Genomic DNA, 4,529 nt, shown 5'->3' with positions numbered 1-4,529 from the left:
ATACAATCTACCTCTTTCCAATCCTCAAAGGTACAGAGCACTCTCTGCTCACGCTGAAGTGAATGGGAGATGGGGAGCTCATTACCTTGCAGATTTGGGTCTTTATATGCGCAGCCCTGCACCCCCATTTCTCAAATACTCTAATCCGGATTGTGAAGCGCTATAGACGGGGCTCATAGCGGAGTATTTATTTATTCAAGAGATTAAGTGTGGTTCTGCACTGAAAATCAATTGTAAAATGGCCTGGTTGGCATTACTGAGTCCATTTTTTTGCTTTAAACAGTTTTCATATGGAAAATGCTGTTTCAACAAAGGACATTTGTGTGTGTGAAATCCCGTCTATTTTGACAACATTTCGCGTAGGAAATAAATTGGAAAAACCATTTTTAAAATGTTGAAAGCTCCCCCTTTTCAGCACTTTTTCAATAGAAAGTTTCAATATTTCATTTCAAATGACTTTATCCAAACAAGACATGTCAATTAACCCAAATTTTGCCAAAAAATTCAATTTTTTGGCTTTTTTATCCCAATTCCTTTGTTCAAAATCTCCAAAATTTTTCAGGGGACAGAAAATCTATTTTCCGACCAGCTTTAATTGTAAGGCTCCATATTTATGGTGATTTGATGATTTCAAGTTCAACTGTGCTCGGTTACAAACAATGAAATGTTTTTTTCCAACTGCCAGCTCTGCAAACTCAGTCTGGGATCCAAAAATTAATCTGTATTCGTTCAGCCTCATGCATTTTCACCAGAGTAAAGACTTTTGTAGGTCAAAATCAGCCTACAGTTCAGACCTGTTGCTTTCAATGAAGTTGGAACTGAGGGACGAATTTGGATCTACAATCGGAATTTTGCGCCAACACGCTCATTCAGGAGATGATCCTTTCTCATTGATGCCAATGGGAGGTTTCTCATTGACTTCAATGAGAATAGGATTCAACTCTTATAGGTGTGTTGGCTTTGCTGGGCTAACAGGAAGAAAACATAGTAAAAGCTTATTTTTGCCACACAAGTAAATCAGTTATACCCTAATCCCCAACCCTCTGTAAAGAAAGAAAACTTTTACAAATCAGAAATTAGAACAGTCAGGCAATGTTTAGCTACTTAGGCTTTCATGGTTTAATTACTCAGCGTTTTTGAGCTTGATGTAATTCTACAGTTTTGCTCAAATGATGTCTATAATATTATGCAAAAATATTATATAAAGTGTTTCATTTGTGTTGGAAAGTGTTTGATTTTACATACACTTTTTTTCCCCTCACTAGTGTCTTGTCCAGAAAATAAAATCCACGTATGTGTTTGAAAAGCGCTTTGAACACATAAAGCGCTACATAAGTGCTAAGAATTATCGCTATTATGATTATGTAGCAGGAGCATTTGTACTTTTACACATATCTCAGAAATAATCTTAACGCATGCAACTGAATGCTCCCTACATGTCTACTAGAGTGCTGATTCATCAGAGAATTTTTTGTTTGTTTAATTATTGCACTTATTAAAGTAGGTTTCACTTTTAGTCATGTTTGATTTGAATCATTAGATCACTGTATTGCTCTGCTTGGAAAATTAGAGTGATATTTACAGGGTTCACCAAACTCATGCTTCCTTAATGAAAAGAGTATACACCATTCAACATCACCGTCAGCCACATCATGCAAACAAAGGAACAAGGGGACTGGAAAACAAGATAAATGATCCTGATAAATGATTCATGCTACTTCATGAAACAACATGTAATGCATTGTTCATTTATAGTCAACAATGTATGGGCCAAATTTTCCAAATGGTAACCGCAAAGGTTGCACCTGCAAAATGTGCCTGCAAACACACCTTTGTGCTGCCAATGAGGACTGGAGTATCCAATTTGCATGCCCCAGTTACTGTAGGAACAGCCATTGCACTCCCGTTGAAAAGTTGGCTCTGTATGTATTGCCTCATACAGATATGAATTGATTCCGTGGATCTTTGTGAGGATATAGGAATACCATCGGGGTGCTGGAACAATTTGTATTGTGGGGGGGGGGGGGTGCTAAGAACCATTGCACCAAACTGTAAACCCTCTATATGATGGAAACCACTTCAGCCAGGGGACATGGCAGCACCCCCCGCACCCTTATTTCCAGCACCTATGAATATCAGAGTAAGAGCAGCACAGGCACAAGAATTGACACCGAACCTGGAAAAACCTTGTCTGTTCCATGAACTTACTAGTTTATAGTCTGCATAGCTTTTAGCCAGTATGCATTTTTAACCAGTCTAGTTGTACCTGAACTGTAATCGATACAGTTATCTCAAAATTTTTTCAAGGTCAGATTCGTTTAGTTACATGTTCTCTCATTGAAAAGCCGCATGAAGTTACAGCTAATTTAAGAGTGTAAAAAACATCCTCTTACATGCCATGCAGTTCTGGTTAACGTTAGTTACAGAGAAAGAACTAAATCCCCCACAAAGGCAAAGAAATTCACAGTTAAGGCTAAAGCTTCCTAACACGTCCTGTTATATCCTGCAGAATAACACAGAGGCATATTCCCCTCCTGTTTCATTCATGTAACTTCCTGTTAATATCAGGGCCGGCTCCAGACACCAGCATTCCAAGCAGGTGCGTGGGGCGGCAATCTGCAAGGGGCGGCTGTCTGTGTGTTTTTGCCACCACAAGCAGCACACCGAATTGCCACGGCGGATGGCGGGGGCAGTCCGTGTGCCGTTAGGGCGGCATGTGCGTTTCCGCGGCGGCGGCAATTCAGCGGCAGCTTCTGTCTTCAGCTGCCCGCGGTGGCAATTCGGCGGTTTCTGTCTTCCGGCTGAAGACGGAAGCTGCCGTGGAAACGCGTGTGTCGCCCCAACGGCACACGGACTGCCCCCGCCGTCCACGGCGGCAATTCGGCGCGCTGCTTGGGGCAGCAAAAACAGTAGAGCCGGCACTGGTTAATATGAAACCGGAGTTATGTGCACATGGGTCAAAGTCCTGTCCCCTGTACAGTCTCAGTAGTTAGGCTATTCACTGGGAGGCTCGGGGGCAAGATCCTCCTTTCCGGGCAAATAGCCTCTACACTCAATGAGGGTGCCCTACCCCTCCGTGGAAGTTGCCGGTGATGGGCATAGTCACAGCTCACCTGGATCTACCCCCGGTGCATTCCTCTCCCAACCTCAACCTCTGTGCTGAAGTGCAGGGAGTTGTGCACCACAACGTGCAGGGGGCCTGGCTCCCAGAATTGCCATTCAAGCCTGCGCAGCAAAACCACATTGGTTCCACTGCAAAGGAGGAGAGGGGAGATGCGGAGACTATAACAACTGGCAAGTTTGCTACTCTCAACCACATTCCTGTAACATGTGCAACAGCTAGGCACATTGGAGAGGGACCCAGGAAAATTAATTGCTGTGTATTAGCTTTAACCAGAGATTAAAGTCACACACTTAAATCTGTAAAGCGTGGCACTTAAGATGTACCCACAAAACACATGCTGCATATGTAGCCCCCACACCTCTGTGGACACATAAGGGTGTAAATCCCTAAGTCTGGCCTCCCTTTCTCCAGGTGCAACTTGTATCCACAAAATGAATTGTGGTTGCCCCATGTATCTCCAGCTACCTGATTTGTACCTGCAGTAGAATAGCAGATGCAAAAATGCAGCCACAAAAAGGAAGTATGTAACGGAGCAAGTGAGTGGGACACTTAGGCACCAGGCTTTGAAAATAATTGTCCACAATTGTTGTTGAAGTGGAATCTCCCCCTCCCGCATCCACACACTTTGTGAATTTCCCGAAGGAGGGGGCATAAGGGGAAAAAAAAAAAAAGAAAATTGTCCTAAAAGCCTATGAGAATTGACACAACAGCCGCAATGACGTCTTTGGCTTTGTTATGGCCTTTTGTGGAATTACGTATTTCAATTTGCTGTGAAGAGGCATGTTCAACCTAGGATGAAAATTTGTAACTTCCACTGCTATAAATGATTCAGTTTGCACAGGGGAACTATTTTGGGTTTTGGTTTTTTTTAGTTACCTGATGAAAAGCAATGGCTCTGATAGCCTAATTGGTAAGGATGCATACTAATTATGAAAATTGATCGGTTTTACCTGACTGATTGTAAAAGCTTTTTGTGCAAATTTGTATTTGCTATAGGCACTTTTTAGAAAGTGGGATTATGACACAGGCGGCCATAAAAGCGCATTACTGAACTCCTCCATTGGAGTCATTATGGTCCATTGTGTCAGTCTAGGTCAGCAACCACGCATGTTCTAAAATCTCTATGGGCACTTTGGTTGAAAAAAGCACCTGCACAAGCAGTATTTGCCCTGATGCGCAGCTGGTGTAAATTGGTGTGGCTCTATTAAAGTCAATGGACCTATCCCAATTTCGGACAGCCGTGGATCAGGCCCAAGCAGATTTTAAAGTCTCGCTAGTGTAGGAGATGCATCTTTTTAAAATCCTGTAGCAAGCTGAGTAAAGTTCACCCATGGTGGACAGTGCCGGTGTAAGCACCCTTCATAATGTCACGCACTGGCAATGCATGAATGTGATGCTGTAAGCT

This window comes from Chrysemys picta, chromosome 4, assembly GCF_011386835.1.
Source record: "Chrysemys picta bellii isolate R12L10 chromosome 4, ASM1138683v2, whole genome shotgun sequence".
Lineage (NCBI taxonomy): Eukaryota > Metazoa > Chordata > Testudines > Emydidae > Chrysemys > Chrysemys picta.
The sequence above is the reverse complement of the archived record's forward strand: the minus strand, read 5'-3'. Positions refer to the sequence as shown.